Here is a 12,521-nt window from a genome sequence, read left to right on the forward strand (position 1 = left end):
TGTCATCTGTTTGTAAAGCATAATATATTCCTCCCCCGGACCCTTGCAGTTTTGGTTGTCACCAAACAGTTTATTAAAGGTCAAGCTCCCAAGTAGTTTCAGCTCTGCATTTTGTTATGTGAGCTAGACTCCTAATGTTGCTGAAGATGCATCTCTTGCATTTGGCAGAGTACTCCTTTCTCTGCCTGTGGAGGTGTAGATGTGCATCATCCCTCAGGGTGCTCCTGGGTAGCTGCAGGAGAAATGAGGAGCTCCGAGTTCCTCCTCGTAATGTTTGACTTTGGATAAATACCTGAACTGTGAATGAGACAATACATGGAATCACATTTCCAAACATGACGCCCAGCCTGGACAACCTTTCCCTTCCTCACTTCAGCATTGGGAGATCAGGTGTACCCTGCTTAACCCAGACAAGGATCTTAACCAGAAGCAACTGCTTTTCAGCCACTGTTTTATGTGGAGGAGGGCTTTCCCAACAAGCATTTCTCTTGAGTTTGGGCTACATTATGTAAAGTAAGGCTTCACTGAGGCATGGGGTGAGAACAACCCTTTAGGTTGCTGGCTCAGGCAGTCAGTTGGAAGAGGGAAGCACCTGGTTTTCAGCCCAGGTACATGAATGCTGCCTTTGCACGAGGACAGTTAGGACAGAGGCTGATATGTTTCTCAGCACCACAGCTAGCCTTTCATGAATGGCTAAGGCTCTCTTCTTCATGATGTGAGATGTGAATTCAAATGTCTATACAGAAGCAAATTGGTCTCCCAAGGTTTGGGTGAGTGTTATAACCACTTTTTCTCCAATTTACTGCTGTCCCTTTAGGTATGTCCTGTTAAGAAACAAAGTGGAAGATTCCACTTGAAAAAAAAAGATCAAAAAAATAATCTTTTAATTTTTAAAAAATATATAATTTTGCTTCGAATTGAGGAATAGAAGGCAAAAGTACTTCATACTGCCATAGTTGCAAGGTGAATATAACTTGTTTCATCATGTACGACTGGAGTGCCAGTTGTATCAGTGCTAGATATTTCACCCCAGAGTTTTAGATTGTTGCTCTCACTGAACTCATTCATACAAAGGTTGAACTTATCACCTGCTGTCATGCCATTAGTGTTATTGCTTGACTTTCTCTCTCTGCTGTTCTATTACCTTGCAAGGTAATAATTATAGATACTTCTTCTGTGAGTCCCAATCTACAAGGGTGTCCTTGTTTCAGCTGGGATAGAGTTAATTTTCTTCCTAGTTCTGGTATAGTGCTGTGTTTTGGATTTAGTATGAGAATAATGTTGATAGCACACGTGGTTTAGTTGTTGCTAAGTAGAGTTTACACTAGTCACGGACTTTTCAGCTTCCCATGCTCTGCCAGGTGCACAAGAAGCTGGGAGGGGCACAGCCAAGACAGCTGACCCAGCCTGGCCAAAGGGCTATGCCATACCCTATGACGTCATGCTCAGCATATAAACTGGGGGGAGTTGGCCGGGAGGGCAGTGACTGCTGCTTAGGAACTGGCTGGGCATCATCTGGCAGGTGGTGAGCAATTGCATTGTGTATCACTTTTTTTTTTATGTTATTTTATCATCATCATCATCATCATCATCATCATCATCATCATCATCATCATCATCATTATTATTATTATTATTATTATTATTATTATTATTATTATTATTATTATTATTGTTTTCCCTTCCATTTCTGCCCTATTAAGCTGTCTTTATCTCAACCCACATATTTTACTTTTTTTCCCTTTTTCTGATTCTCTCTTCCATCCCACTGTGGGGGAGTGAGTAAACAGCTGTGTGGTGTTTCACTGCCTGCCAGGTTAAACCAGAACAAAAGGGTTTCTTACTGAAGACAGTCCTGTTTTCATGGAGATTCTTGTGCATCACCACAACAAAAGCTTCTTGCCCCAGTAAGGTGAAGAAAAGTGAAGTGCATGAAGATCTCCTTCAAGATTTGTTCAGACCACTAAGTTTGTAATGCAAGTCCAACAGACTGTAAATTAGGCCTTTCAATATAAGTGTTTCTTTTATTAGTTTTAAAGGCAGTTGAATTTGTTGCTTTGAAAAATCTTTAAAAATAAATCTTCTGAAAGACTCAAGCTGATGCTTGGTCAGCGTCTAATGATCTGGAAAATTGCTGGTTCAGAACCATTCACTCCACGCATACTGGTGAAACAGATGCTTGGCCAGACTGGTGAAAGAGGGGCAATACACTAGTTCATAGCAGAGAGAAAGGCTCTCCAAGCGCACCTTTGGCTTCTTTGGTGTGAAATACATTTTGTTGTCACACTTCCCGTGACATGTACAAATGGGGTCACAGGTCTCCCAAGTTATTCCATTATGCTGATGTTCAATCTATATAACACATTGAATTGAAGGGATCACTTTTCACTTCTGATTCTTAAAAGCTGCACGAAGAAGGCGTTTTTTTCCTCACTTAAGTGTTTTTCCCTAGTTCTACTTTCACTGGATTTCCTCACACAGAGCTGATATCTCAGGAAAGCGTGGGTGGGTGGGGAAGATCTGAATCTGTGGCAACAATAGTAGTAAAATCTGCACCTGATTTGACATAAGCAAGGGAGAGACGGGTGAAGCAAAAGCAGATTCATACAGATGACTGAGAGTCAGGATACGCTGGTTTTACTCTCAGCTGCACCAGAAAACTCATAGCTGACTTGAGGTACTTTTCCTCATCATCTTTTTCCCCATTTATACATTATACAACAATTAATTCTATTAATTGTTCCATATAAGAAAAAACAACAAAAAGATTGTTTCAGAAACTGGACTGATGAATACCAAGGAATCACTCACTATGAAAATAAATGTAAATGAGGATATCAGAGTTAGGAGAACTGCTTCCAGCAAGAACTGAAATTACACATCAGTACCACAGTCATACTCAAGGGAAGTACCTAAGGATGGGCTGAAATCCATCCCTAAATGCATGTTTTATGTGAAGCACAGATTTTAATCCCACTTACTTCAGTGGCTCTTTATCTGAATGAGAACTTACACTTAGAAATTGCTAGTTTCCAGTGATTAATATCCAGTGTTTATTGATATCAGCTTAAGCATGTGCAATTAAGGATCCTAATATATAGCAGCCTCCTGTCCATGTCTGTAAATCTTGCCTGGAGCCATCTAAAAGATAGCTGTCTATTAAAGACTAAGATAATATTGTTTCTCATGATGGCATAAACCACCATTTCCCATGGAAAACTTGAGTGGAAGAGGTTAGTTGCAGAAACAACAACAGCAAAATATCAGAAAGATTTTGTAACTAAGATCCACAATATTTCAAAGATTTTTTTATTAAAGCCTTATTTCATGTTGTTTTTAAGTCCATTATATAGCACTGTCTGGCAGTAGAAAACATAATACTCTTCTGCTTGTAAAGTATCAAAATGCATTAGGTTAAAAGGATGTGTTCCATTTTCAGTAGCTACCATTTGTTTAGAAATTGGATAAAGAAATCATTTTAATATCTGTTCTTTACTCAAGATTAACCTCTCATAAAAGGTCTATTATTTATTCCTTCAGACTTTATTAAATATACAGCATTGCTTGCATCCTGCAGGTTACTTAGTTCAGCTCATGATTAGTGAGAAATGCAATTATCTTAAAAAAAAAATTGATACATGTATACATTTCTGGAGGACATAACCATTGTCATTGTGCTGGAAAACACAATTAATCTCAGGTTCTTCAAAACAGAATTGCCCAGAGATAATCACCTTAAAAACTGATGGCAGTTTGACTTCATTACCTTAAGCAAGAAAACAAACATAGTTAGAACTGTTTAAGTACATCTTTGGGTGGCAGGCATGAATGGCCACTTTGCAAGGGCTTTGGTATTCTTGGCCTCTTATTCTTGTCTTATTAAGAAAATAAAAAAAGACTGAAAAAAACCTAGGTCAAACTGTGAATCAGTGGATGTCTGTCTTCAGCAAAAACTGAGTGAGGAGTTGTAGATATTGCTTAAATGATCAATATTTAAGACTGCAGGTAACTGACTCATCTCTCTAGATCAGAGCAAGGCTGTTCTTGAGCAGCTCCATTCTGGTCTTGGATGCCTGGCTCTGCACACTAATTTTCCAAGGATCATTACATGCCTGCAACTGTTATAAGTAGTTTCTTCACTGGGATAAGTTTTTCACTCTTATGCCAGTAATAAATTTCCTGAAATGCTTGTTCCTGTAAAACTCTAATTTAGTGAAGTCATTTATCAATGGCAGACGAGGTCCCTCTATATCAGACTTCACTATGAGCAAGTTCCACTGTGTACATCTATCTTGCAGCTTTATTTCATGTTATTGATTTGAGAGTAACCGTAACCATTTCATCCAGACCAAGGTACGCCACAGTGCCTCTCACCTCATTGTCTCTGCATCAGTCTGAATGCTCAGTACACTTCTCCCTTTCTCTCGTTTATATACTCAGCTACAAAATCCAGTGTGGCAAACCCAGAGCCTTGGCATGTTAGGCCAAGGAGAGGAAGAGAGGCGACACAAGGACCCTGCAGACAACGTATGTGAGTCAGTCTGATCCTGGTTTTCTCCTGACCACCAGCAGGGAGAGCTGTGCCTGGAGCCTGGTTTGCGCACTCCTCTCAGGACATCTCTGGCCGCTAGAGCTGACAATACCACCTTCACCCAAGTTGCTTGAGCCTGTCGATAGCATGTAACAACTCCAAGCTGGAGAGGCAAAAGCAACCTCTTCCCCACCCACCAGCATCCCAACAGCTGGAATTTTGCCTGCAATGTTTCTCTCCCAGGTTCCTGTACAGCCCTGCACTATCATACCTTCACCAGCAGCAGACCCCACGGTACGTTTTGCTCCTTCTTCGTTCCAGTCAGCAGAAGCTGGCCTGGGCTGTGAATATTTTAAGCTCCTCAGGACAGAGCTCATCTTTCAGCCACACGGTTGCCTCACATGGATGAAGGTGGATCTATTACAAGGTATTCTCCAAAAGAGACAGCAGATCATCTTCACAGGACGGTGCAGTCCCTCACAGGCAAAAAGGATCAGTGTGCACTCAGGGCTGCCTCGCAGGGAGGAGAAGTCGTGCCCTTGAACCCTACAGCTACAACCAGGTCTGCATCCCTTGGCCTTTTCATGTCGTGGCCTTCGTGCCCTCCAGAGCTGCAAGCATTGTTATTTTTCTTGGGGTAACTTTTCAATCTTTTCTCTCTCTTTCAAACAAATCTCTAGGCTGAAGGCCCTGCAAGCACTACAGGTCCTGTTTCTCACTGCTGCCCACACTCCCCCTTACCTTCCACTTGTTTTTCCACCTTCCAGCTCTCACAGAAGCTGGGATTTGCTTGAGAAATTCAGTGAGACACACACAATTGGTGTTTACTGCTTCCAGTCATCTGGTTCCCCCTGTATTCAAGCTTTTATCTGCTCCCAATTTTGTGTACACAGTCTTGTCTCTTCTCCTCCTTGCTTGTGCCGAGCAAGGTAGCTTTCATTGCCTTTGCTGTCACATGCTTCTGTTGCCCCTGAGGATGCGTTCATCCATGAAGCTTCACAGCATGTCACACCCAAAAAGCACACATTCCTTCTGATTTTAGGCTTCAGATCCCTCAGCCACCTAAATCTTCTGCAACATGGATGAATGAAACACAGTCAAAAGCACTGGAAAGGGCCTCAGCACCTGAGGAGAAGGAGTTAGTGCATCCCCAAGGGGCACTGAAAGCCAGCTGGCCAGGTGCTCTGCTCGCTGTGGCCCCAGCCCAGATTGCTCACTCACTCCCCAGTGCTTCTCTTAGAAAGGTAAGTCACTGCTGTAAAGATCAGTGACAATAAAAAAGCAAAAATGGTAAACTTGCAGACTTTAACATTTTATATTCAAATCTTGACCTATTTTTCAGTGGCTGGACTGAGATTACAGTCAGTTCCTTGCTCTTTTCTTTGCCCTGCTGTCTATCACACACACATGTCATCATTTGATCACAGCCTGGCTACAATAAGAACAAGTTTCTGTGTTATAAGCAGGAAGGTATAATAACCAAGAAATGGACTTAAAGTATATTATTTCTAGTATCTGAGGAACATTTGATTATTTGTATAAGTGAACCTTGTAACTAAAACCATCCAGAGAGTGTTTGCATTAAGAAAAGTTTGATAATACTTCTTCTGTCCCTCCTGGTTTGGCATCATCTCACTGTTCTGCAAGTGGAGTCCCTCTCTCACCCACACAGTTAGAATAAGCCTGAACTGGCTCTACCTCTCTCCTTTTATCTTTCTTGGTATCCTTCTTCTCTAGATTACAGGTTTGCACCAAGTGGTATTGCCTGCCCTCTGCTAATCTCTCCCATCCTTGAAAGTACATCAAGCTAAGCTGACAACAAGACATTTTCAATTTGGAGAAAAAAATGTCCACGCATGGAGTTATCCAGTAATAGCCAGGTGTCACTACACATTCAGAAGGGTTCATCATAACCCCCAGGTAAATATCTGCGATGAAGCTATCAGACAGGCTCTCATCTGTTCTGATTCTGTCTGCATGAAACACCATCCAATACATAAAAAGTGCAAAATTCCCACATACTGGGAAGAAGCCAGAAAAAGGAAACAGCTTTGTAAACTTGTTAGTATCTTGTTCATAAATGTATTCTAGACTTCCACACCAAGATGAAGTGAAGCAAGTAAATATCTATTTTATATACTAGAGAAAAACTAAGCATTTGAATCCCATATTTTTTGTTATCTGATGGGGTAATGTGCTTGCAAATAAGGGTTGCCTATAATTAAGTTATCTGGCCAGAAGTGATTAGTTTAGTTTAATTAATCGTCTCATATAATCTATTAGCTAGCACCTGTAGATTTCTTTCTAATTGTACTTAAGTCTACATTTATATCTGCAACGCTAATGTCCCTGTGTGGTGTTAAATCACCTGTGAAATATTATTTTACAGATTCTGATAAAAACAATGTGATTGGTCAATTTGAAATGAAATAAATTGTATTTATTTTTATGCACTGATAACACAACCCACTAAAAATCCCATCTCATTTGAAATGCTGTACTTTTAAAAGCACTGAGGACACACCACTTGCTGCATGAGCACAGCTACTAGAGTTAGCCAGACAAATTTGTATAATGTTCCCCATTGCTATTGCCTTGTGTCCCTTGGATAAGTTAGAACAGACTTGCCATAAAATATGATACTTAAAATCAGACATTAGAGATGTAGCTTGCAAGCATTTACCCTGTCTGTCATTACCAGAAACAGACAGGCTTGGTAAAGCTTGTTAAACATCTCCAGTATGTTGTGTACGAGTTTTTAGTTCACTGAAATGCAAAAAACAAAACCAAACCATTTTGGGTAATCTGATATCCAGATACTTTGTTGGACCAAAAAATGAAATGGCTTGTTTAATTTTTGGGAAGGATTACCTTAAAAAATATAAGTAAATTATGAAATGAAAGTCTGAATATGTTTTATTTCTCTGAGAAGCTACCAATATTAATTAGACAAAGCAGCTGCTGTGCAAGCAAACCATCAGAAAAGTAGATGGAGTCTTTTTCCTATGAGAAATTCAAATAGCACTGGGCATTATTTTGTCTCTTCCATACTCTCTTATCTTCTCATGTGTATGTTCAAAACATAGACATCAGTTCAAAATGAAAATCAATTTTCAGACCAAAGCTAACTACAAGACATGAAAAGCTGTGGTGCACTGAGGAAAGTCTATGCACTGGTGGGAAAATACATGACTTTGAGTAGCGAAAGCTCCAGTGGCCAAGGGTTCCCCGCTTTCCCTCCCCGGCACTGTGCAGAGGAGCTGGCTGAGCCACAGCAGCGGCAATGGGCTGAGCTTGGCGATGGGGCTTCTTCCTTCTTCCCTCGAAGGTTCACCCCAGCTTTGGGCGCCCACGTTGGCGCTCCCAGCAGCTGAGCTGCCACACCTTCGGTCCTGGGATTCGGCCGCTGCTCAGCACTGCTCCCTGCTAGCTAAACTTCAAAGTTGACTTTACAAGGGGTAAGCAAATGATGAAAGACTAGAGGAGGGGAGGACAGGATGGGTATTTCAGAATTTTTTTCTAAGTCCTTTCTAGGGTTTACAGCTGCTGAAGCTGTAAAGGGCTGTGCAGAGAGCCACAATGTTTCCCAGCTCTTGTTTACAGAGCTTCTGTTCCACTCTCTCAAATGATTAGTAAAACTATGGATGAAAAGCAGTGCAAGACCTATAGGGGCATATGCTGATGGATATCAAAGGGCTATAGAAAGCACAAATATGACACCCACTTAACCAGCAGATTTCCAGAATTTCTGAGGCACAGGTTGCAAATGGAAGTGTTACGAGAGTCGGCATCCTCCAGTGCTGCTCTTGGACCAAGCATGAGCAAACACAGTGCTTTCAGCCATGAAAAACTAGTACACTTAGAAGAAACTGATTAACATGGCACACCATGTGCATTCATCTGTCTGGACAAAGTCATCTGAAATTTGAGGAGGAAAGTAATCAATAATTCCACATTTTTATACATCTCAGTATCCTACCAATGCCAGGTTCCCTGTGGAGCAAGGCAGCCCACTCCACCTGACAAATACTGGTACATAGTGGTCTAGAGCAGCAGTGAGAGTACTTCCCAAAAGAAATGAAGTTGCGATGAATCACTATGATGAATAGCCTGGGGCAACAGCTCATCCTGTGAAGGACAGTTTTAAAAATGTTTTTCTTTTCGGACAATGAAATATTGTCCCATCAGAAAGCACTGATGAATGAGTTACCCAGGATATGATCCATCATCTATGCAGCAAGATGAATCTGCCTTTTCCCAGAGAACAAAACGTGAGGCTTAGTGAGCTGGCCCGTGAACCAGGGCACTTCTGAAGCACTTTGATCCAGACAAGCACACAGAGCAGCCTCCGGCTGGCACAGCTTCAGAAGAGCTGAGCTACCGGCTCCCTGTGCAGTGTGCCGCAAGACTCATCCGAATCATCAGGTGCAACAAGAATTTGCTCATATACAAAAAAAACATTGGGACTTTGGGGCTGTAAAATGAAGCAAAGGGCTGTAAACCTGTTTGTAAATGAGCTAATCAAGACAAAATCAGGATCATGTTTACCAAGAACATGACGGGGTTTCACAACGGAAATTAGGTCAGATACATGTTCCTCATCTTAAGCAGAGCTGATACCTGGTTACCAGGGACCTATTCAGAGCAAATATGACATTGTCGTTATATTTCACAAGTAAAGCAGATTTGGAAATGTAGATCAAAACGGGAAAAACACAACACGTTTAAAGACTGGGGCATGTTTAATACAGATCAGGTGCCATCAAACTCACAGCAAGAAAAACAGGATGAAACATAGTCTGCTCGAGTTGCAAAGATGGCTGCACTTTTGGAGAACCTGCTCTGTCTAATTTGAGCCAGACTGGACCCTACAAAAACTACGGTGGGGCCGAGCAATTATTCTCATGTCTCTGAGAAGGTGAAGTTTAGAAAGAAATCGCTGGAGATTGCTAGGAAACGGCGAAGGACAAAGCCTGTGTCTGTCTCAGGCCAGCAATATTGGACAAGTCCTTGACTATAACACCTGCGGCCTATGTGACTGTGATTAACAGTGTGTCACCGCTGACTTTAGGTACAATTTCACAGCTCAAGGTCCTTTTCTATTTCTTTCATAACTTAACAAAATGTTAACATTTCCTTAATGTTAATATTGCATTTCATGGCAACATTTTTAATATTCATCCACTTCTTATCACAGTCTGTACTCTGATGTTTCTGGGTGTCCTGGCCAGGACCCTTGAGCTAAAAGGTAATTAGTGTTTCCTGTGTCTGGAAAGATGGAAGTCTGGGCAGCCTGACAAGGATTCACACCACAGCTTTGGCAGAGAAGAAGGATCTAAGCCCACCTGCCCACCATCCATGCACCTACCCCAGCCCCATCCACACGGCTTCCATCCAGCACATCTTAATAGCGTGGTGGCATCCACAGTCACACTCCTAAAATTCACTGGATGAGGCAGAAAATATCCAGCCTATCTTTCCTAGTGAAACAGCAGATTTTTTAGATGCGTTTCAAAATTAGTATTTTCTCCTTTTTCAGATACACAGTCCAGAAAGAGTCAGATTTACAGTGGTAGCTAATTGCACCTTCATAATAACCACATTAAAAAATCATTTTAAGGTTCAGTTACTAGCAAAGATGTAAGGGATTTGGATGTAAACCTGGACTCTTAAATCACAGAATCATAGAATGCTTTGGGATGGAAGGGACCTTTAAAGGTCATCTAGTCCACCCCCCTGCAATTGGCAGGGACATCTACAACTCGATCAGGTTGCTCAGAGCCCCATCCAGCCTGGCCTTGAATGTTCCCAGGGATGGGGCACCTACCACCTCTCTGGGCAACCTCTTCCAGTGTTTCACCACCCTCAAGTAAAGGTACTATGTGGGTGAGCTGCTTTTGTAGCAATACTGACAAGAAGCTAATATCAAAGGTAATTACAAATACATTCAAATTTTGCTGCTAAAAAGAGCCTGCCTCACATGTTTTTACCAGCAGATGATGACAAAATTTCTTCCCTAAGAAGACAGGCTTGGGACCCCAAGCATCGTGCACCGAAGGAGCTCACCTGGCTGGGTGAGCAAGGCTGAGTGCTCCAGCCCGGCTGCCTCACCGCTGCTGGGGAAGCTGTGCTGACACCGAGGGGAGTTGTGAATACGAGCGTCGGCAAGGGCAGAGATGCTCGTGACTTCCGTGTGATTAATGCGAGCTATGCTGGCAAAAGCACATGGCAAACCCTGACCCGCATTAATCACATTAGGAAGGGGGATTATTTCGCCTGTCACCATGATTAGGTGGTGTCAGAAGGAAACTTTTTCCACGTTCGCAATTATTAATATTTGCTGAAATGCTTTAAAGCATTATTTAATTAAACTTTGTTTGACTACAAATAAGGCCCTCGCTCTTGCTCTTTTCACCCAATTGTCTGTATCATGCTGATAAGGGTGCTTTTGTCACACCAGTCTTTGTAGGGCTTGGGGATTTTTTTGCTAGTTATGGAATTTTTAGTGTTTTTTGATGAAACTGAATTCTGAGCCCATCTGAATTGTTTCACCCTGCCGTACAAACAGTAGGTAACAATGGCATGCAAGAGATCTTTCACAGCATCTGTTTCTCCTGCCTTCTCAGATGGAGGTCACGGCTGGCCAGAAAACAAGAATTCTCTTTCACAGAAAAAAAATCACACATGATCTGGTTCCATGCAGAAATGACAAAAAGAGATCTTTTCTAGAAAGAAAAAAAAAAAAGTACATATCAGGGAGAGCTTAGACAAGCCCGTAAAGACTGAGATATGCAGCATCAGCAGGAGTTTGAATCTGGGTCTGCTGCATTTCAGTCCTCAGCTCCCTCCCTCCCTCTCTCTGATCCCACCAAAATTAAAGGAAAAGATTTTATCTAAAGGGATGTCCTTCTGTAGGGATCTTCATCTTCAGCCAATCTATATTTTGCAATGCAAAATTGTTTCATACACCAAACCTTCAGTTAATTGTAATATTTCTAGGAAATAGAAGTTTTTAAATGCAAAACTATTCTGAATCAAGCTGGAGACTTTGCTTTCAAAGATTTTCTTTAATCATTTTTTTGAATTTCAGCATTGATCCATTAACTTGTCAGGGATAACGGAGAGCATGTTGCTTCTTGTGTTACAGTGCTAATGTATAGCATTTGTCAGATTTGGTAATTTTCTGTTTACAGGAAGCCAACATTTACCAGTCATTAGTCTTTATCCTTTTCATCTTTTTGCAGCAAGGAGTGATCTGTATTTTCTCCAGTGGAGTCATTGAGATTTGTAAGCCATACAGCCTTGGATCTGATATTATTCACAATGGGAACATTCTCTCAAATTAACTTATTGGAGAAAAATGTAAATCAATTATGTTTACAGCTCTCAACAAACAGAATTAAAATCTTCCACCAGTCTGCTTTCAGTTCCTAATCATGTGTGTGATTAATCCAGTGTCTGGGATTTGCAAGAGAGCATGAGATGAATTGCTTTCTCTTCATTATCTGACATTGTTCGGTTATTCCTGAGGTGTCCTTAAAAAAGAGGCAAGAAAACAAACCCCCCTTAAAATCATTATTCACTGAGAAATGGATAACACCCACTGCCATTCCTCAGTACCATTGCGCAGCGTATACGCAAGTTGGAAGGTCACGCTCTTGAGACAGCAAATGAAGCAAAATCAATCAGAGGCCAAGAATAAACATACGACCAGCCTGGCTCTGGTCAGTCTGCTCATGAAGGAGCATGAGTGACGGAAAGAGCATTCGGCATATGATATACAGAAATGCAATTCTTGAAAATAATGAGCAACAGCTGAAAAGGTGAAGCTCTAAGTCCCACTTACCTGCCCACTACAACATTTTAATACTGTCCTCTGCAGTATCCACTTCATTTGGACCGGTACAATAAGGAGGCTTTGATGATCCCCAGGGTCTGTCTGCTTTTGCAATCATGTTAAAAGACAATCCCTAACCCACATGTGTGATTT

This window comes from Nipponia nippon, unplaced genomic scaffold, assembly GCF_047370975.1.
Source record: "Nipponia nippon isolate SJK-2023a ecotype South Korea unplaced genomic scaffold, ASM4737097v1 scaffold_1, whole genome shotgun sequence".
Classification (NCBI taxonomy): Eukaryota; Metazoa; Chordata; class Aves; order Pelecaniformes; family Threskiornithidae; genus Nipponia; species Nipponia nippon.